A 23565-nucleotide genomic window follows, 5' to 3' on the forward strand; every position below is an offset into this window, starting at 1 on the left:
GGTTTACAGTTGTCCAGATAGTCATTACAACAACAGTTTTGCTCTCTGTATTTAGAGCAAGCCTCTATAGATTTTCTCCAATCTTGTTAGGGGAGAGGATGTGGCGTAAAGGCCAGAGCTGCTGACACTGGTGCTGGGGAACCAGGTTTGAGTCTTAGTGTCAGCTCAACATCCTATGAATTCTATGATTCTGGGCATTTAATTTCTCCTTGTATAAAAAAATGTGAATGTGTCCTTGTTTAATGTGAATGGTTCTCATGTAATATCTTCGGGTCGAGGTTTTGCTTTCTAAAACTATAAAATAAAATGTTCCAGCTGTCTTCTGTGTATCCAGAGATCAAATGCAGTGCAATTCCCTTCCCCAGAAGCAAATGTTTATCCCCCTCAAAGTAGAACTTCTTTTTGTATAGCTCTGAAATTTAACCTGTATTAAGGAGGACCATTATGCCGATGGTCAGTTTTGCTCCGTCAATTCCTACTCTAGCTATAAAGACGGCTATCTCATAAGCCCACCAAAGAGTGAACACAACTCCCTACAGTTAAGCACAAATACCCACCGAAATAATATGTAGACAAAAGAGAAGTCAATGATGTTATGCAAGAAGCTGCCTCCTACCCTCGCTGCCCGATCCACCAAGTACAAAATAAAATAAAAAATGTCAATCTTGCACACAATTCTACATATGAACATCAGAAATTAGATCTACTACTTTAGTCCCTGTAAATGGTTCAACTCAAAAGTTAACTTCCAAAAGCAGGGAGTCAAATATTTCCACTCCAAAACGTTATCTGCAGGCGTGTATCTTGCGTATCAATATACAGGTTTAGTTGTACCAAATTTTGTGAAATATGTTATTTTCACAATCTGTTTGTAAGGTGGTGCATTTTTTATGCTCACTCAGATACCCTACTTGAGAACTCTACTTCGAAGCGTTTCACGCATTGCTTTAATAACTACCAAGAATTTCTCAATTTTATGAAGATCCAACTTCCTGAAAGACAGTCCACCTTTAACTACAACTGGAGCATGATTTTTAGGTGGTTCCTTCAGTCTAGCATGATCAAATCAAATCAAGCAGTGCCAGCCGAGCAAACCAACGGGAAAGAGGCAATACTCAATGGAAGGAATAACGACAAGATTGGCAAACAGACACAAAAAGGAAGCATGCAAATGAAAGTGACCGGACAGCCAACCAATGGTATTCAATGGAAAGGCTCCAAGCCAGTCAGTGTACATGGTAAGCTACACTATGAATCGCAACAGACACCATACGTACGGTCTAGTAGGCACAACCTAAAAAGCACGCAGAGCTAGCACACAGTAGCACAGAGATTCCGGGGTGCACTGTATCATGGGGCGATATCTCTTACAGAGTGACAAGAAAGTCCTGCCCTGGAGTGACAGACTGATGGCAATGACTGATGGCTTTATGAATGTTAGCAAAGTAATCAGTTTTTATATAATTGCCTGTATTAGAGCCAAGTCGAGGTAATATTGTTTCCTTGCAAAAAGGAGCATTTACGGAGAAAACGCAAGAGTTTTCCTATCAATTAGTTCAACCCGATGTTTGTGAGCAAAGACAATAAAAGCAAAATGCGAGCAGTATTTGATCCTCTCTGTATTTACATTCTTTGGAAGCTGCTTCTCCGAATTGCATTTGAGGTTGCTTTACCAGCTGCTATTTCCTTCCGAACGGTATTGATTGCGGTGGTAAAACCATTCAATAAACAGAAAACAACTATACCTGCGGAGCAAGCAGTAACCAAACCCCAGGGAGCGCTCAAAGCCACAAGAGGAAGGATACATTCTGAAAGAGAAAACGGGCTGTTTTCTACAAATGCAACGTCTGGAATAAATTGTGCTAACATTGAAAACTTCATAGAGCAATACTGTTTTAAACTCACTTAGAAAATGGTGTTAAGTTTAACAATCACCTATGCAAAATAAAAATAAAAATGTTCAAAAGAAAACAAACAAAGACAAAATTAAATTTAAATTTCGAATTAGATTAAACATTTATTTTAAAGAAGGGAAAGCTAGCCAATGTCATCCAGCAGGGAAGGGCGCCCTGTGCGGCTGCATCTCCCCAGTGTTTATTTATGTGTAGACCATAAGGAAAGGGTTGCAGTTCTGGTTACTGTATTTTATCCATTCACTCCGCACAGCCCAGCTCCTCTGTAAATACTTTAATACCTGTAAAGCAGATGTTATTTCTATTGGCCTACGACTCTCTTCCAATGATCTAGTGGGAATAATTCTCTAAATCGTAAAGGGACCAGAAGACGCACTTAAGCATTTAAAAACAAGCATGAACAAGCCAATCATTCTGGCCCCAGTTCAGTTTTCACAACCTTCTGTAACACAGACAGCCAGACCGGTCCCACCTCAGCGGCAACAGTGTAAGCTTTCCTTGCTCACACTAAACTAGTGCAACATGGAAACCAGCAGTTCAAGCCTCTTGATATACAAGCCCAGTAGCACATGCACGTCAGACTGCAAGCTTCTCCATCAAACAAGGAGAGACAGCACCACTTCAGAAGTCCAGGTATCTCTCGTTAGAGAATAAACACAACATTGCTTCAGAAAACCCAATTCCCCACACTCAAACTATGTACAGCTAGGCCACAGCAGTGAATGCTTCCATCAGGCACAGGGCAGGTATAGCAAGTCATTCATCCGGCAGGTCACTACCTATGTGGAGCCTATAGCAAGAGTGAGCAGCTGATGTTCACCACCCACCATAAGTAATCTCCCTGTGGATGGGGAACGCAGAGGGACATGGATGAAAGGCGGATGGAGCACATGAAGGCAGTACAGCCAATTGCCTGCATGGCTGGCGGGGCGACAATGCACAAATCATTTGGGAAAGGCTTCTCCCGGACACAGGAACATGGAAACAGGGGAGTAGAGGCACAACATGGAAACGTATATGCTGCATGCTTTGCACACTGTACTACAACGCCCTATGCCGGATGCAGTAATTCTAGCTAAGATTGGATTTGCGTCTAGCAGGTTGGTCCGCCTTGCTTGCTTGAATTAGTATTTCAGTATGGTAAGGGTGTGTGATGCATCCAGCTACTTCCTGCCATGAAGTCCATTTTTGTACCACTCAGATTGTGGGTGGCTACTATTCCAAAACATAATAACCTTGACATGATTGAATAACAAACGAGCTGGCATGGGAGTCTAAATAGACATTTTACCAAAATTCACTTTCTTATGGGGAGGGAGTGGAAATATTAGAAATGAATATTTTGAACTCCCTGTTATTAATATTGCCTTGCTTTTTTCAGCATAGGTGTGTTTTCCTAAAAAGGTGCTGTGGCACTTTTTTTTGGGTGGTGGGGGAGGTGTTAATGTGAATGCTCTCTTTGATGAAGGATTGGTATCACTGAGGTCCGAGACTGGCTCGTCTAGCAAAATAAACTAAATTCTATGTCAGCATCTTTATACCTTTTGGGGAGGCTTGTATGTGAGGTGCCATCACTTCTCCATGGATGCATGCCATGTGGTACCTTACACCTGACCTGGCTTTTTAGCAAACGGCTGCCTAATGCTGGCAGTTAACATCCTACGCACAAGTTAAGCTAAGCAAAAGTACAAGTTGCAGAATTATACTTGCTCTTGAGTAATAAAGCATGACTAGCTGAGAGGGTCACAAACCACCGGGGACATTGTGGGTCTCTACGTATTTCAGGAACCCATGGAATAATTGGAGCAATTTCAGACAGACAACAGGTGTAAGAGGGACCGAGAGGTGAGGAATAGTAAAGGAATAAAGTTTGCGTAGAACAAAATGACAGAAAAAGAAATGGAGTTTTTCCATGCGTGTTCCAAGACTTAGGAGGCCCTGATTCATGAAAACAACACCTGTGCGAATCTTGGGCAAAGGAGTGTTGTGCTTCATAACCAAAAGAGAACAGTGATATTAACACCTTTGCATTCCTTAAGTAGCCCACAAGACATTAAACAGAAGCTGTATATTGAAGCTCAATAAGGTCCTACTGCGGTATCCGAAGATATGCACTCCGTGAGGTTCCGACCCGAAAACAAAGAGGGTCTGGAGGACCCGTCGCAAGCTGTGTACAGTTCCACAGTGTTTGCTTGTGCCTTATTGAGTAAAGAAGATTTTATTCTCCTCCGTTCCCAAAGCACAGAAATGATATCCAGTCATCATGTCTACCGCACAAAAGAGTATCTCCAAAATGGAATCGAGCAGAATATAGCTCTCAAGCAGGGACCATGTGCAGACTACTAAGCTAAAATACAGCCAATCTGGGTGGTAAAATAGAGGAAGCGGTCTAAAAAGACTATGTGAAGAAAAGCAACATATCGCTATCCCAAGAAACGTGTGCAATGGAAGGTATGACAACGGATGCATAAATAAACTAAACTACTCTCAGGCTTCAACTAAACCCAAAAAACAGACTGATGGGAGGCCTATTGACTTCGATTTTAAAAGCCACAATCCAATCGTTATTTTTGCAAATTCCCAGCCACCATTCCCGATGTGTAACATATTAGGCATGAAGGTATCCAAGTGAACGTGAGTCTAGGTAACAAGTACATCATGCCTGGAAACCAATCAAAAGAGATGCTGTAGAGAGACTACTAGTGAAGGAGATATAGCATACATGGGTCAGGTTTACTTTACATAGTAGCCATATCATTAGTGCGCAGAGACTTAATGTTAACCCCTTCCTCGAGGATTACAGAAAGAAACAACACTGAAGAAGAAAGTGCCTGATATTAGCAGATCAAGATATGCCTAGGGAGGACCATCTAGGTTGGGTAATCAGTTTACAGTGATGACGTTTGCTGTAGGACTAAGAGCCTTAAATGGCTGAACTAGATATGACAAGCCAGCTAGGCTTACTTTTAGTTATGTGACAGGTCAGGCGTCATTGGTTCAGTACTGGTACACCTAGAATCCTGGCCTCTTGTAATTGTCATGATAGTAGACTCAAGAGTGGAAAGCAACCAGAAACCAGTGCCAACATACTTTTTGCTAGCAAAATTTAAATCAGGGTGTGCAGTGATTGATTCCCCACCACTACATCTTCACCTTACTAGCAGCTAGATGTCTATTTTATAGAGTCCTAAATTATATGATAATCGGCCCTAAGAATAAAGTATCTGGTAAAACAAAATGAAAAAAGAATTGACTACAGCTAAGGACATTAAGGGTCTCATCCACATTGCTGTCATTGAACAACTGTTAGAGAAAGTAAGGCTGAATGTTGTCACTATTGGACAAGCCAGGTACATATATTTAAACCATGACATCTTAAACTTGTACGAAAGGGATCAGCAGAAGCCGATCAGAGTTGTGAGAGCAAGGCATATTAGACATAATGGACAGGATCTTCTGCTGTTATGGAAGGAAGACTGTAAGGATCACATAAAGCGATGGAGGAGGCAGGCCTGCCTGAGAGCATGGGGCATTGTTAAATAAGGGGAATGAGATAAAATACTAAAAGGCTCTAGGAATGTGTTACATGTGGCCTTAAAAGATAACCACAACTGTTCTGAATCTGGTGTTGGACCAAAAGGGCAGGACAAGTATAATAACCTCTTACACTCGGCTGCAGATAATACTGCAACAACCTTGGCCATGAAAATGGAAATTCTACATGTATACCGAGGCTACTGCTGCAGTTGTAGCTCAAAAACGTAACCTTTGGACAACATTCCTATGAACCTATATTTCCTCAAAGGTGGAATCTCGTAGCATCCTCTCAGCTTAAGGCACTTGTCAAAAGTGGCTGTGTCCCTAAGTGATCGATACTGGCGATTACAGTCCCATGTTTATAAAAGGAAAGCCATTACCCAGCCAAATATCTCCCCATTTCTCTCCTTGATGGGATAGGGAAAATGCACTTAAAGGTCTTTAGTCTTTACCATATCCAGGATTGTGCGGGTAGTAATACCATACTAAGTGGCGCCCAGGCTGGATTCAGAGAAAGGATGAGTGCAACTGAACAGGGCCTGAGATCTCTCATCTGCCTTAACATGTCAAGCTAAATAAGGCACCAGTGTTCATGCATGACCTTCGTTGACCTTAGGGCAGCCGCTGATTCCAAAAATGGAGATCTCCGTGGCAAGCATTGCAGAGGTGTGGGATGCCCGTGCGAATGACTGAGGCGTTGCGGTGCTCGCACTTTCAGAAGTCAGCTAGGGTCAGGTAGGGAAGAGCTGAGGACTGCACTGAAGAAATGCCAGGAAACACAGGGTATTCCGGGACTGTACCAGTCCCTTAAATATTCTCCTTGCCTATAAGTGACTAAGGGGCACAAGTGCTGTTGTATGTCGTAAGGAGAGACTGGTTGCAGCACAGGAAGTGTGATCGACCACGTTTATAGTTTGTTTGAAAAGTTTTATATAAGGCGAACAAGACCCAATGTACAGAGAAGTAGACACGTTAAACAAGTATAGATGCAAATAGTACTGTACATATAACCACAGGTTAAACATACAAAATGAGTAAAAGAAAAATAAGAAACAGAAGATATAAAGTAAATAAATTGCAGAGTAGATTGGAAATCCAAGCAATAGTCAGTTTTGAGAGGCTTGTCAACATTAAAACCAACACTACTCTGGCACATACTTCATGATGTAAATGTCCTCATGAAGATTACTCCTTTTCCTGCACCCCTCTTCTAGGATTTCCTTAATGATAGCATTATATATGGACACTTAACCAAGTAGGCTTCCATTCTTTCAAACTTTACCATATTTGATTAAACGTCTGTCTACAAAATACGGCTACCCGCCTCCTATTGGGGAGATAGGTGACAATCTACGACTCTTTCACTCGAGGCCTTCACTAGTTAAGTGCATTTTGGTGTAATCGCTTCTGGGTCTTGTGTACCTCATACTTGGCAACCTAGCCGGTATGAAAATGAGTTCTGTACGGAGCTGAACTCTAGGGTTTCCACAGTGTGTCTGGCATACAAAGAACTGCAAATCACTTTATGAGAGTATTCAAGATGAAAATGTCAGATTTCAGAACTCATAAGCTAATGTTTGGTGAATAATGGTTTATTTTACAAAATATATTGAAAGCTTATATTTAAGTAATAAGTTATGCGTCGCTGGGGAGATTTATTACTAGAGTTATTACCTTGGTGCAGGGGCATTGCCAATGTGTGCTGTTATAATATATTGCATTCTGCTTATCAATAGCCTCTGTCTTTTTCAAGAACTTACGCTCGATGATTCTATATTACCCGTGTAGAGGCATTTCAAATTGATAAAGTCTTTTTGTTTACATTAATGCTGACAATCATGCCTGATGAGCTGAGGCTATGACTGCGGGTAATCTTGCACATTGTGGGCAAAAATATAAGCTTGCCTGATGTGGTCAATATTATAATTCTAACTTTACTAGTAGCTCAGGGTGATTTTTACAGATAAAATTTCAGAAATAAGATGGGGACTCCTGCTATAGGTACAGCCAGGGGAGAAGCATCTCTGCCTCAGGCCCCAGACAACTGGAGCAACAACTGATAAGAAATAAAGAATGAGGCGAGTTATTTGAACTTATCTGGAACCACTCACTGTCTCAATACTACTAGGATATGCTTGCACCAACCCAAATGGTGGGGAGTATGAGGCTGCCACAAGATGTGCCACCGCCCAAAGCACAGAACACCAGCAGAGAGTACAGTGCTTTGAGGCAGCTGAACAGATTCACCCCCTCACTAGAAAGAGTGCCGAGGCCTGAGAGGTGGTACCTCAGCTGCCGGATGCCATTTGGACTTATCAAGCACAAGCAACTGCAGTCGGAGATGACTGGCTGTGTTGACCTTTTGAGCTACAGAGGGTGCCCATGCCAGGAGGGCCCCAGACATGCCAGGAGGGCAGGAGCGAGCAGGGTGTCAGACAATCCTAGAAGACTGGGAACCGCAGGGTGTGAAGTGGCAATGGCACAAGCAGCCATGCGATATTGCGCTGAATGCAAAACTCAGCACGGGACTAAGCGGCATCCACAAGAAGGGCAATGAGGCGGCACCAACCTTCAACGCAGAACGAGCCCCACTCATGCTGTACAATACAGGTGGACAAATCTAGAAGCACACAGGCCTTAACATCAGAAGTATATTGAGGAAGGGCTATCCCATAGGCTCAGCTGGGTGGATGCTGGCCCACCTACAGATCTGGCCTGGGAGGTGCAGCAGGGCCCATGTCTGAGTGTTAATCTGGAGCATTTAAGAGCATGGGGCCACAGGAACCTGCACGGAATACCTGCAAATACCCCCAAAGGAACTACATCTAATAGTGCTACCACACCTACATACCCAGGTCAGTCACGTGCTAACCACGGCCTTAAAAGCCAGAAGGAGGAAGCGAGCAATGGGTTTTAGAGCCCCGTAGACCAGCAGGCCAGCAGAAAGAGTGAGAAAGGTATACTGACTGTTGGCTCATGGGTAATTATGGCAGATGGCATTACATCGGGTGCATGAATGTGTGGGTAAGTGGCATGAGACAGGGGGTGGTGACAGGAAGGTTCTGACTGGAGCGTCCTCTAAGGAGGACGAAGTTAAGCTGCGCCAAATCACAATTGCAGCAGTAAAATGTAGATCCCCAGGGGAATGCCAGAGAATGGAAGTGGTGTTACAGTGGCCCATCAGGGAGGCAGCTGGTGTCCTAGAATAGCCAACCAGCAGATGACTCTGCAACACAGGCGATAGATTTCGAAGAAGAGGGTGAGTCAGAAATATTGTGAAAACAGACAACAACAAAAAATCATCCCTCCTCTCCCCAAGAGAGGCCAGGACTACTCAGTTGAGCAGCACAGCAAGAAAGGCCAAAACAGCGACAACAGGGTGAGAATAAGGGGCAAGGAAAGTGTAGGAAGTTGGCTCTGTATGCACTATTTCAAAGTAAGGAATAGTATGCACAGAGTCCAAGGGTTCCCCTTAGAGGTAAGATAGTGGCAAAAAGAGATAATACTAATGCTCTATTTTGTGGTAGTGTGGTCGAGCAGTAGGCTTAACAAAAGGAGTAGTGTTAAGCATTTGTTGTACATACACAAGCAATAAATGAGGAACACACACTCAAAGACAATTCCAGGCCAATAGGTTTTTGTATAGAAAAATATATTTTCTTAGTTTATTTTAAGAACCACAGGTTCAAATTTCACATGTAATACTTCAAATGAAAGGTATTGCAGGTAGGTACTTTAGGAACTTTGAATAATCAAAATAGCATATACAGTCTTCACATAAATCACATATAGCTATTTTAAAACTAGACACATAGTGCAATTTTCACGGTTCCTGGGGGGAGTAAGAGTTAGTTAGTTTTTGCAGGTAAGTAAACCACCTACGGGGTTCAAGTTTGGGTCCAAGGTAACCCACCGTTGGGGGTTTAGAGCAACCCCAAAGTTACCACACCAGCAGCTCAGGGCCGGTCAGGTGCAGAGTTCAAAGTAGTGCCCAAAACGCATAGGCTTCAATGGAGAAGGGGTGCCCCGGTTCAAGTCTGCCAGCAGGTAAGTACCCGCCTCTTCGGAGGGCAGAAGGGGGGGACACAAGTTAGCACAGAAAGTACACCCTCAGCAGCACGGGGGCGGCCGGGTGCAGTGTGCAAACACGCGTCGGGTTTCCAATGTAAATCAATGGGAGAGCAAGGGGTCTCTTCAGCGATGCAGGCAGGCAAGGGGGGGCTCCTCGGGGTAGCCACCACCTGGGCAAGGGAGAGGGCCTCCTGGGGGTCACTCCTGCACTGGAGTTCCGATCTTTCAGGTCCTGGGGGCTGCGGGTGCAGAGTCTTTACCAGGCGTCGGGATCTGGGAAGCAGGCAGTCGCGGTCAGGGGGAGCCTCGGGATTCCCTCTGCAGGCGTCGCTGTGGGGGCTCAGGGGGGGCAACTCTGGCTACTCACAGTCTCGTAGTCGCCGGGGAGTCCTCCCTGAAGTGTTGTTTCTCCACAAGTCGAGCCGGGGGCGTCGGGTGCAGAGTAGCAAGTCTCATGCTTCCGGCGGGAAACGCAGTTGTCTTGAAGTTGCTCCTTTGAAACAAAGTTGCAGTCTTGGGTGAACAGAGCCGCTGTCCTCGGGAGTTTCTTGGTCCTTCTAGAGCAGGGCAGTCCTCTGAGGATTCAGAGGTCGCTGGTCCCTGGGGAAAGCGTCGCTGGAGCAGTGTCTTTAGAAGTGGGGAGACAGGCCGGTAGAGCTGGGGCCAAAGCAGTTGGTGTCTCCGTCTTCTCTGCAGGGTTTTTCAGCTTAGCAGTCCTCTTCTTCTTAGGTTGCAGGAATTTGAGTTCCTAGGTTCTGGGGAGCCCCTAAATACTGAATTTAGGGGTGTGTTTAGATCTCGGGGGTTAGTAGCCAATGGCTACTAGCCCCGAGGGTGGCTACACCCTCTTTGCCTCCTCCCTGAGGGGAGGGGGGCACATCCCTAATCCTATTGGGGGAATCCTCCATCTGCAAGATGGAGGATTTCTAAAAGTCAGAGTCACCTCAGCTCAGGACACCTTAGGGGATGTCCTGACTGGCCAGTGACTCCTCCTTGTTTTTCTCATTATCTCTCCTGGACTTGCCGCCAAAAGTGGGGGCTGTGTCCAGGGGGCGGGCATCTCCACTAGCTGGAGTGCCCAGGGGCATTGTAACACGAGGCCTGAGCCTTTGAGGCTCGCTACTAGGTGTTACAGTTCCTGCAGGGGGGAGGTGTGAAGCACCTCCACCCAGAGCAGGCTTTTGTTTCTGTCCTCAGAGAGCACAAAGGCCCTCACCACATGGGGTCAGAAACTCGTCTCTCAGCAGCAGGCTGGCACAGACCAGTCAGTCCTGCACTGAACAATTGGGTAAAATACAGGGGGCATCTCTAAGATTTCAATTAATCCAACACTGGCATCAGTGTGGGTTTATTATTCTGAGAAGTTTGATACTAAACTTCCCAGTATTCAGTGTAGCCATTATGGAGCCGTGGAGTTCGTTTTTGACAGACTCCCAGGCCATATACTCTTATGGCTACCCTGCACTTACAATGTCAAAGGTTTTGCTTAGACACTGTAGGGGCATAGTGCTCGTGCACCTATGCCCTCACCTGTGGTATAGTGAACCCTGCCTTAGGGCTGTAAGGCCTACTAGAGGGGTGACTTACCTATGCCACAGGCAGTGGGAGGTTGGCATGGCACCCTGAGGGGAGTGCCATGTCAACTTAGTCATGTTCTCCCCACCAGCACACACAAGCTGGCAATCAGTGTGTCTGTGCTGAGTGAGGGGTCCCGAGGGTGGCATGAGACATGCTGCAGCCCTTAGAGACCTTCCCTGGCATCAGGGCCCTTAGTACCAGGGGTACCATTTAGAAGGGACTTACTTGGGTGCCAGGGTTGTGCCAATTGTGGAGACAATGGTACATTTGAGGTGAAAGAACACTGGTGCTGGGGCCTGGTTAGCAGGGTCCCAGCACACTTCTCAGTCAAGTCAGCATCAGTATCAGGCAAAAAGTGGGGGGTAACTGCAACAAGGAGCCATTTCTTTACAGAAAGCCACACATTGAAGGGCATGCAGGCCCACTCAGCACAGAGAAGGAGAGAGGCTACCGCCTGTATGCCACCAAAAGGGCACACAACAAAGTCATGCTTACCCCCACCTTATCTAAAGCATACTTTGACAGCTTCCTGAAGGAAATCTTTTCAAAGGTAGAGTCAATCAAATCAGCCCTATAGACTTGCCTCTTGGAACTCAGAGGTGAGGCCTCAGAGCTGGGGAGGCAGAGTGGATGACCTTGGTGGGTGGTAGCGACAAGCACAGCTGTAGGCTAAAATCTAAGTGCTTGAAGAGCGGAACAAAGAGCTCCAAAACAAGAAAAGTAATCTCAAGAAAGGATTTCAGCATAAAAATCTTTGAATTGGATGTAACTGCAGAGAGCTGAAAGCAACTATATCAAGGACTTTGTAAGAGATATGCTGCACTCAGTCTAAGGAATACCAGACGCACCCCCACTGAAATTCGACCACACCTGCTGGGTCATTATAAGAAACTTGCATAGGTAGGTTCTGGCTGACATCTTGACAAGTGTTCACTAGTTTGAAGAAAACAATTAGGTAGAAAAATAGGTAGAAGGACATTGATGTTTCGGGTCATAAAATACAGCCAATTCTCTGAGATCTCTCTTTGGACAAGACTATCCAGTGCACACCTGTTCGTTGAGGAACCCTTTTGCCTCAAATTTCTGTGGCCAGGCCAAAATATGGTTATGCTTTCACTGCAAGAGGCAAAAAACACTAATGGGCCTACGCACAGATTAGAAGGAGCCAAATGTCTCACAGCCTGCCAACGCACCTGCACTTCACAACCCATGTGGCGGAGTACAGGTCGGAAATAGACAGAGTTGCTGCCCTGGGTGGGAAAGAAAGGACATGGTAGAACTGCTGAGGATAACTGGAGCAGCCAAACTCAGACGGGAGTGCAGTCAAATTGTGGTGGGAAAGCCTGTGTGCCTAAAGAGCATCAAGACCTTCATATCAAGAGTAGTCTTTATTCATATGGGCCAGGGTGGAGAAAGATATGTTTACTTAACCAGCAACATCCTTTCTTGGGTGGAGACAGAATATACAATCGCCCCAACACTGGTGATACCACATAGTTGAGGGTTTTTCTAGTTGCAATGCTGTTTATTAACAGAAGAATAGGGGGTGTGGTTGCTCAGCTTAGTGGTCCTGTTTCTTTAATGCTCCCTCCCTCAATATTACTGAGCTATGAGGAGGTCACAAAAGACTACTGGGACAACAAAGTACCAGGCAGCCATGAAGAATACTTGGTGACAGAAGCCATGAGGTAATCATTCAAACTAGTATCCATAAATATAAAAGGCTTCAACTCCCAGAGCAATCAGTATCAGGTCTGGGGCTATATATGCAAACATGACCCTGACAGTTTTTTTTAAAGAATTGCACCGATCGCAACAGGACCAATTCATAATGTATGATAGACTTCATCCAGATCAATACTGGTATTTAGCTCATACGAGGATCACACGCACGGATAGCAATACTCTGCAGAAACTTTACAGGTGGGGTGTCAAAGTCAGAAAGGACAAGGCAGGACGATACATCTGTATAAACCTCACCCTGCATTGGTTGTCATTTCTCATTTGGCTGATTGAGGGTAAGGTTCTAGAATCATTTATCTGAGAGACTTTACACAATATACTGTGATCACAGAGGGGGGTATAGTGGAGGGAATAACTTCAATCTGCTGTGAGATCCTGATATGAATATGGTCACAAATCATCTGCAGGCAAAGGGGCTGTTCGAGAGGCTGAGAAATGAACCTACAGATATTGGGCTGGTGGAGGATACATGGAGGTACCTACACCAGGGGAACAGGGAACACAGCTTCTCTTACTACTCACAAACATGTAACTCCTAAAAACACACACTACTCATTTCTCACTGCTGGACCCAAAGCCTACCCAGTGTGCTTATCTCAGACATCTCAACATCTGCCCAAGCCCACAGTGAAATTACCCGGTCAGAAAGAGGTAGCTCACTAAAGAGAACAAACTGGAGACTTAGCACCCGAACACTGCAATACCCAACCAGTAGAGCCAACCTAGTAAAGGAAAAGGGGCTGCGTAGTGCAGGACATCCCACCCACTCCCCCACTCCCACTATCACACATAATCTAGGATGCATTTAAAGATACTGTACCGGGAAAGGTAAACATCATGGAAATGATTCAGGATTGAGATGGAGAGAATTCCTCGAGCGTAAGTTCTTGGCAAAGACAAGGCTATTGATAGGCAGAATGCAATATATTATAACAGCACACATTGGCAATGATCAAAGGCCAGCTAGGGGCCCACAGCAACAACAGAGGTGAAACTACTCTGCTGAAGGCAGTAGACCACTACTATAATAACTCCCCGTTGGCTATGAATCTGTTCTTCACTGCCTACGAATCTGTTACTTTTGGAGGTCCAAAACCCATTATCCCAATGTACTATGACCCAATAGGACAAGGGCTACCTCCAAAAGGGGCAAGCAGAGGACATTCAGTGACTTCGCCCAAACCCTTATGCTAGGGGGTGTAGTGAAGTAACGCCATCAAAGCATATCTGGCAGATTGCAACTTATCAGTTTTTACAAAAGAGGTAAAAGACTAATTTGAAGAGCGGAGCCAATTAACTTACTTAAAACTAAGGGATAGTAACATCCCTCAAACAGGATAAAACACCAGAGCTGTGTGGTTTTCCTATGTTCTTCTATAAAAAACCTTCTTGCCACAGTTGGGAAACCCATTGCAGTCTCTGTTTATCTCCTTTAAATAGGCTTCGGGAGTCTTCAGAGCTATAAGTGAGGGAGACATTATGATGGTACCCAAAACAGGAAAAGTCATAGATAACTACATGCCATGAAGACCCCCTTGCACCCCCTTAACACCAATGGGTTTATGAAAAATAGATAAGGCAGTGACAATATATGAAGTTTGGCACAACTATTTATGAAGAACATCGTCAGTGAGGTTGATCCTTATGCGTTACTCCTGCGGGAGAAACAGAAAATGATGATAGGAGAGGGATGAGTTCATGGTTATTCTCGAGAGCCTAGTTGAAAAGGCTGGTAGAGAGATGATTTGGGCAATTCTTGATGCAGAAGAAAACATTCAATTGTTTTAGCTTTGTCTTCCTTAGAGCTATGCTGGACAGAACAGGCATAGGGGCATGAATGAAGGACTGAATTTTGAGTGGGGGGGTGTACAAGGACTCCACCGCAGTGGTTAGAGTGGATGTCTGGTTGTCCAGACCTTTTCCCTTCCTGAGGGGCCTGATGAAGGGGCGCCCACTCTCTATTCGCTACTCGTACTGTTGGGGAAGCCCCTGCCCATCAGATTCAGAGCCTACACCGACACGAACAGCATCCACCTTTGTGGAAGAAGACCAAAAATCCCATCTCTTCTCAAATTACATACTACAGCCATTATCTGAACCTGAATGTTCTATTCCAGCAGTCATTGGGGAGTCTGAAAGCTGAAACTGCTTCAAATTGTTCTAAGTCAATGGACAAAATTGGTCATTTTGAACATATCATTATCTCTGGAGAGAGATAAGAGCCTGAGAGTCAACTCCCCTTTTCAGTGGGATTACACTTCTTCCAGTACCCATCACTATCACTGGGAGGCTTGACAGCCAGAGAGCAGCAAATAATAAAACAAACTGACGAGGTCGGTGGAAGGTAAAGGTCTAGCTACATATTCTGGCTGGAAAAATAAAGGTGCTCAACATGAATATAATACATAACAAAACCACCTTCTGGAATATGTTTTGGGGGTGCTGTGGTGCTACTCTGTATCTTCAAAACAACCTTAATGGCACCGAGTGAGAGAGAGAGGGGCTTCCGTTCCCGGCTGGCATACTATAGGGCAGCTTATCCAAACATTATCACTGACTAATTGCCAGGTAAAGCAAGAAACAATGGCTCTTAAGACAAGACTGTAATTGATCACTTACTGTTGGGGAGAGTGGCGCGCCTGCAAAACTCACATCTGGCAACTCTGGCGAGAACAGTTCTAGAGGTGTGGGATTCCACAGAAGAAAGGGAAGCCACTTTTCCCACACCACAACCTGGATTTTACACCTATTGCAAGGAAAGAGAGATTTCACTGATGGGAGAAGGGGATGCAGGACCTTGGCGGACATTTTCCATCAGGGACAAACAAAACAGTCCAATCAAAGGAGACCGAATTTGGTTTGGGGATAACACAACTCAATATTACCACTCAATACACAGGACGTTACGCACTTCAAACATAAGGAAAGTCACTAGACCGCTAACACACTCCGAAAAGCTCATCAGACTCCAATTAGGCCCCAAATGTCTGGTATCTGGGTCCTACAACTGAGCTAAGCTAAAACATTAGAAGATGGCAATATGAACTAAGCTATAGGAAGGAATTACAGGGTTCACGTTTAGATGAGGCATGGGGAACCCTCTGGTCAGACATGCAGAAGCAAACACACAGGGGGCCAGCCTACAAGGTGATGTATATGTGGTATATGATACAAAGATCTCTGCAACTCCTTTTTCCCTGCCCCATCAGGATACTGTAAGGAATGTGACAGGGGGAGAAGATTGTCATCTACATTTGGTGGACACTCAATGTCACCCAGACCTCCTTAAAGAAGGCACAGGAGCACACCAAAGGGTTGTTACATTTCCTGGTCATAGGTTACCCTGCACTCAAAATTCTGGGCACCAAGCCAGCACATCTGGAAGAAATTAGCAAAAATAAGTGGCCACTAACCATGCATATGCCAGCAGAGGAAAAAAGTGTATTATAAAAGGAACGAATGCACACCCATTGCCTGCTGGTTTAACAAAATATGGAATATCCTAGCAATGGAGCTCCCAACACAAGAAACCTAGATTTGCTGTAAAGCAACTTACATCTTTATTCCAGTTTCCTTGAATGTGAATGGGTGCCAAGGCTAAAGAAATAACGTATGAACATAGATGTCATTCATAAGAGTAAATAATCAATCGTAGGGCGGCAATAACGGACAGTATTCACAAATAGCACTTTGTTGTGCCTTTGCCCAAAGGCAAAGCTAAATAATGGTCTCTTTGAATGTTTGTGTAAAACATCATGCATCCAGTGACTAAATTCCAGGTCTGTCTCAATATCACAAACGATAAAGTTCACCATAGCTGTTGGGGTCACTATATCAAAATGTAACAAACCTTGGCAAAGCAAATAGGTATAGCTTTTATAATGCAAGTGCTAAATTGTTAGCTTTGCCAATGTTTATCTGTAAAGTATTGCTTAAATCAAGATGATGGAAAATACCTTACGGTATCTGAAAACCAATCCAATGCTTTTATATATGGCAAGGTTTATATCTCAAATACTTTTAGAAATTCTCTGAGAGTGCAAAATAATGCAAACTGAAGTGCCTGTCAAAGCCTAATTTACTTTCAAAGTATTCTGTAGTTTCCCAGGGAGCAGATTATGGTTCTCGAGGAGAAGTAAAATGCTAAGTACACCTTCTGCCTCAGATCCTAGCAGAATGAGTGCAGCACATGGTCTTTCCTCAGGCATCATAAAAGCCACTGTGTGCGTTCACGCAATATGTGGAATGCAGGACATGTATCAAAAATAACCCCTAAAGGCTGCTCTTCTGCCTTACCGCAGCAAAAATTATCCCTGTTAATTGTGCTTTTACAGACAAGCTGGGAATGTATGGAAGAAGCACAAGGAGTTCAGGAATTTGAGGAAGGGAAGCAGCACACTAAGGGAGAGAGCTAGAAAAAACATGCACTGTCATGTAGTGCTGAATAAACGGGAAAAATAAGTTCCTAAATGTGATCAGTGGAAGGACTAAGCCAATCGAAAAGGATCATAAAGATGTTATATACCAGGGGAGGGACAAACACAAGAAGAGAAATGCAAGCCATCAAATAAGAAACAACCAAATGAGGGACAATAAAGCCACCCGATGGTAAGCAATGGGCAGGCTATAAGCCCACTCTAAGTTTGTATTGGAGCTTTCACTACCAGACAGCTTAAGCTGTCTGATAGGATAGACTGAATAAGGACAGAGGTCAGGAAACTGAGATATCTTTTGCATACCCTTGTAATGGGTGCCATTAGCCTTCAGTATCTTCTCACATCACAGCTTAATATGAAAACCTACTCAGAAGTACTATTACAGCCAGAGATGAACCACAGATTTTCTATGGCCGCTCATAAAGGAAAGAAAATATTAAATGAGTAACGTTTTGTAAGTGGCTCCCCTTCTTTCTTTTTAAGGGCCTCCCTATAGTAAACAAGCATTTCCACTAAGAACCCCTGCTTACTGGAGCTCATATGGTTCAATTTCTCCTGCTCCAGACCTCACTCAAAGCAAAATATTCATACAGAAGTCTGGTGGTGGGGGCATGGGGGTGGGGAGCAACTGTTGTCCAGTTTTCTTAATACATGGGAGTTGCATTTTTAGGTCTGGCTTGACAGTACACCTATCCCAAGATCGTATGTGAGCCACAGGAAAATACCTTTCAGAGGTACTACTGAGAGAGGGCTTAGGCTCCACACGTTGGTTTCTTAGAATATAAAGTTTGATTTGGAAGAGGTTGTGGGCTTTCACTGGAAAAGAGTGCTTGTATTGCACTTTTTGCCTTGTAGGAAAGTTTATGCTTTATACACCTGGGCTGTGTCAGTTATAATGGCAAGCCAATGATTAAGGCTAGAAGCCTGGTCTGTTTATTATGAAACGTTAAACAAAAGGCAGTGGGCATTACATACCTATTGTAAAAAGCATATGTCAAGTCAATAGACACTGGAGGGTGGATTGTTAGTACTTGTTATTTGCAGTTAAACCTGCAGCGCCATATTGTTTTAGAGAATTTCTTAGATCACATAGGCAAGGACCTGACCACCAATGGGTATATACATTTTACAATGTAAGAATTCTTGTTATGTACGACATTTAGCGGGAGATAGCACTGCACTTTGCCAAATGTATTTTGTATACATTTGTAAATGTATCTTTTTATGCATATTGGTTGGAGAACACTATTATGAAAAGTTATGACAGACAGCAGAGCCTGTTTACTTATAAAATGCGTATGTTAAAGCCAATTAGCCTTTAAGCATTAATGGTTATTACTCTGTGTTAATAATCCTTCAGATGTGAATTTTGTTACAGAAAATCTTAGTGGTGACCTTTTTACGCAGGTATTTTGGTACTGATCACATCCTTTGGCAAAGTTTATGGGTGGTAGATTTAATTTAGTTGTTCTTGTTGCAATCCCTTCCGAAGGTCTGATATCCTTATTTGACTGCAGGATCTTGTTACCAAAGTATGCCATCAAAAATGTATACATACATGCATCACTTCAGCCATTGACTCTTTTGTTTTGGGATTTGTCTGATGTACATCCATCTCAAAATTAATGTACTTCAGTGCTAGACTAGAGCTGGCAGGGCAGTCCATTGGTTTTCCACCTTTTCTCATTTATAGGCTCCCCTTCAATTATTTTCTTCTCTTTTTTAATTATAATTTTAGTGCATACGAAAACTCCCCAGACAGAGCTAATGAGCAGCTTTCTTGCCACTGATTTTATCTGCAGTGACACATCTCACACAGCTACTGCCTCTGAACCATGGTATCATACCAAATGGTATTTTCCATAGTGTATCATTTTTTCATCATTCCAGGACGGTCAGCATGTTGGTTCTAAACTTGGTAGCCATGCAGGAACTTTAAACAATGGTATATTATTTGCAATAACTTTGAAAGATGGCTACAATCTGTGTTGTCTAAGTTTGTTTTTGCATGTACCTGCCATATTGAGGTGACAGCATGTTTTCTTTTTTCTACCAGTACTCTTTTAATTTATATTGAATTTGTTGTTGCGTTTGGGTGTGTTTAATTATGGTTGTTTAAGTAGGTAAATGCAAGAATGAGTCAATGGATGGATAAGTGGACAGATGAGTGACAGAGTGCATGTTTTATTGAGTGCCTATACCCCTCAATGACTGAAGAAGTACTTTTTTAATAAGCTGAACTTGTGGCCCTGTCAGTACTTGTTAATTATTGTAATGTACACTTTTTGTAAACAGATAGAGAAAACATTCTCTATTGAACAGGAAGATTTTACACAACCTACTGCAAACTAATGGCATAATAATTTGCTAATTAGTCTACAGAAATCTGCTTTCATGTCCAAGTGGTTCCAGGGAGCTATAAAGAAATATAGACCTTTCTGTGATGCAACTGGTGTTCAAGGAGGAGAATGAGGATGCTTCTCATGTAAAACAGTACACGCAGCTGTTATTTGTGAAGCTGTCAGCTTTTTTAACTCTTAACCTGGTAGATGGCCATGCCATCACTGTCCGTGACCCACCACTCGACAGCTGGAGACTTCCCATTCATGAAAAGAACATTAACGTTTTTAGATCAGTTTTCATTTGTATGTTTTTGATGGACCCCAGAACCAGCTCCTATGAGCAGCTCGTCGTTTTCCAGATGCTATCTACAGGGAGTGCAGAATTATTAGGCAAATGAGTATTTTGACCACATCATCCTCTTTATGCATGTTGTCTTACTCCAATCTGTATAGGCTCGAAAGCCTACTACCAATTAAGCATATTAGGTGATGTGCATCTCTGTAATGAGAAGGGGTGTGGTCTAATGACATCAACACCCTATTATCAGGTGTGCATAATTATTAGGCAACTTCCTTTCCTTTGGCAAAATGGGTCAAAAGAAGGACTTGACAGGCTCAGAAAAGTCAAAAATAGTGAGATATCTTGCAGAGGGATGCAGCACTCTTAAAATTGCAAAGCTTCTGAAGCGTGATCATCGAACAATCAAGCGTTTCATTCAAAATAGTCAATAGGGTCGCAAGAAGCGTGTGGAAAAACCAAGGCGCAAAATAACTGCCCATGAACTGAGAAAAGTCAAGCGTGCAGCTGCCACGATGCCACTTGCCACCAGTTTGGCCATATTTCAGAGCTGCAACATCACTGGAGTGCCCAAAAGCACAAGGTGTGCAATACTCAGAGACATGGCCAAGGTAAGAAAGGCTGAAAGACGACCACCACTGAACAAGACACACAAGCTGAAACGTCAAGACTGGGCCAAGAAATATCTCAAGACTGATTTTTCTAAGGTTTTATGGACTAATGAAATGAGAGTGAGTCTTGATGGGCCAGATGGATGGGCCCGTGGCTGGATTGGTAAAGGGCAGAGAGCTCCAGTCCGACTCAGACGCCAGCAAGGTGGAGGTGGAGTACTGGTTTGGGCTGGTATCATCAAAGATGAGCTTGTGGGGCCTTTTCGGGTTGAGGATGGAGTCAAGCTCAACTCCCAGTCCTACTGCCAGTTCCTGGAAGACACCTTCTTCAAGCAGCGGTACAGGAAGAAGTCTGCATCCTTCAAGAAAAACATGATTTTCATGCAGGACAATGCTCCATCACACGCGTCCAAGTACTCCACAGCGTGGCTGGCAAGAAAGGGTATAAAAGAAGGAAATCTAATGACATGGCCTCCTTGTTCACCTGATCTGAACCCCATTGAGAACCTGTGGTCCATCATCAAATGTGAGATTTACAAGGAGGGAAAACAGTACACCTCTCTGAACAGTGTCTGGGAGGCTGTGGTTGCTGCTGCACGCAATGTTGATGGTGAACAGATCAAAACACTGACAGAATCCATGGATGGCAGGCTTTTGAGTGTCCTTGCAAAGAAAGGTGGCTATATTGGTCACTGATTTGTTTTTGTTTTGTTTTTGAATGTCAGAAATGTATATTTGTGAATGTTGAGATGTTATATTGGTTTCACTGGTAATAATAAATAATTGAAATGGGTATATATTTTTTGTTGTTAAGTTGCCTAATAATTATGCACAGTAATAGTCACCTGCACACACAGATATCCCCCTAACATAGCTAAAACTAAAAACAAACTGAAAACTACTTCCAAAAATATTCAGCTTTGATATTAATGAGTTTTTTGGGTTCATTGAGAACATGGTTGTTGTTCAATAATAAAATTAATCCTCAAAAATACAACTTGCCTAATAATTCTGCACTCCCTGTATTTACGGGGAGGAAGGGGGGGGGGGGGAGGAATAATTTACAACATTACATAGAATGGTCAGATCCAGAAGAGAGCGCAGAATTTAAACCTAAAATGTGAGGTATGTAGAATTGTAGAACATACACTGTAGAACTTGATCTTTACACCCTTTACACTGAACAGAATTGCAATTTGGTTACATGTAAGCCAAGAGATTTAACTGAATAAGACCATAATTAGGCCAATTTCCAAAACGTGTACAAGAACCCAGGCATCCGAGTTCCAAAATGGGAAACTGATCTTCTTTCATGTTTACCATTCATGAGAAAGGCAAGATCTGGAATGTTTAGTCTTTAAAGTGAATGAGCTACAACTATCAGATGCAAGCTACATTTTTAGGTTGAGCACAGCAGTGAGCAAATGCTGCCCTTCTCAACATGTTGTAACCTAGTCTGAGGGCTTTGACCACGTCCATCACTTTCATTCATTCCTAAGCCTGCCTTTCAAAAATCCCTTGATGTTGTTGGTAAATGCTTTACATTTGTCACACCTTAAGGCTATTTTGTTAAGGCCTTGGAGACTGACCCTGTTACATGAATTATTGCACAGTCAGGCATTTACCTTAATGTGGCACACTATTTTTCCTTTTGCCTCACTGCTTTACTCATGGGGCATGTTGTTTCTTCGTCTTCCTTGGTTTCTGGCATCTTGCTGTTTCTTTACGATGTCTGCAGGAGCTTTTTTTTCTTTCTTGCAATTATATGTAGCATGCACTCGACACAAAGGTTTTGGAGCGCTTTTTTTTTGTTTGTTTTTTTGCAGTTTAATATAATGCAAACTCGACACAAAAGGCATTACAGCTCTTTACATGAGCATCGGTTAGATTAAACAAGAAAGCATTCATCATTTTTGGTAGCAAAGGAGATGAAATGATTTTCCCAGAATCATAGGATGCTGAGCCAGTGCCGGGACTCGAACCGTGTTCCCCAACTCCTAAGTAGGCAGCTCTCACCCTTACACCACATCCTCTCCCCTCGGGTTCTTTGTCTGGTGTGTATTGGGGCAGTCTGGGAATAACTCATTTTTTTATATAATGCTTGGTAATACAGGTTCTGCCATTTCATAGCACTGCAAAGCGGATGCCATTCTTATCAAAATCACTATAGTTAATTTGCATCAACCTTGCAGAGATAAAGAGGTGAAAAAGCTATGTCAGGATTGTAATCTGTGACATTCTCGTTCTATTAAGACCTCTGCAATGTGTGTATTAACCAACTGACTTGAGTGGAGCACATGCTCTTGATAACCTCTGGAGGGTCACCAACCAAACACATAGGTTAGTTTTAGGCAAGAAGGTGGCAAAAGGTGTTGTAAACAAAATGGTGGAAAAGGAGTTGTAACGCCAGACCCAAAGACTTCAAGGCCTCAAGCTTGATAGCAAAAAGATCTAGCTTTTGGGTGTAAATTTGGCCTCTTCAAATAGAGTACAGTTAGCACAAACTCGAAACAAGAGTATTACAATGCTTTACATGAGCAGCAGTTACATTACACATTAATTTTTTGTAGCAAGGGGAGTTAAAGTGATTTGCCCAGAATCACAGGATGTTGAGCCGGTGCCAAGACTCGAACCGTGTTCCCCAGATCCAAAGTCAGCAGCTCTGGCTTTAGGCCACATTCTCGCCCCTAGAGTTCTTTGTCTGGTGCATGTTTGGGAAGTCTGGCAATAACCATTTTTTGTTTTACATAGTGTTTGGTAATGCAGGTTCTGCCATTTCATAGCACTGAAAAGCAGGTGCCATTCTTAACAGAATTGCTTCATTTGTATCGAGCTAGCAGAAATGAAGAGGTGAAAAAGCCATGTGAGAACTGTAATCTCACCGCGTACATTACACATTCATTTTTGGTAGCAAGGGGAGATTAAGTGATTTGGCTAGAATCACAGGATGTTGAGCCGACATCTAGACTCAAGCAGTGTTCCCTCGCTCGAAGGCTGGCAGCTCTGGCCCCTACGTCACATTGTCTCCCCTAGGGT

At 43.5% G+C, this 23565-nt stretch overlaps 1 protein-coding gene and 1 pseudogene across 2 annotated transcripts in view; one reads left to right on the forward strand and one right to left on the reverse strand.

Annotated features, from left to right (window-relative positions):
• Positions 1-23565, reverse strand: part of RRAS2 (RAS related 2) — a 256733-nt gene that overhangs the window by 145346 nt on the left and 87822 nt on the right. The window contains exon 1 of one of the 2 annotated variants that reach the window (XM_069223688.1): positions 15462-15568. The exons of the other annotated variant lie outside the window; for it this stretch is intronic. The gene's annotated coding sequence lies outside the window, so the exon portion shown is untranslated. Of the gene's footprint in view, positions 1-15461; positions 15569-23565 lie in introns of those variants that run through there. 2 annotated transcript variants of the gene reach the window in all.
• LOC138286256 (U8 small nucleolar RNA) lies at positions 14466-14567 on the forward strand (annotated as a pseudogene).

Source organism: Pleurodeles waltl, chromosome 3_1, assembly GCF_031143425.1.
Source record: "Pleurodeles waltl isolate 20211129_DDA chromosome 3_1, aPleWal1.hap1.20221129, whole genome shotgun sequence".
NCBI classification, from domain to species: domain Eukaryota; kingdom Metazoa; phylum Chordata; class Amphibia; order Caudata; family Salamandridae; genus Pleurodeles; species Pleurodeles waltl.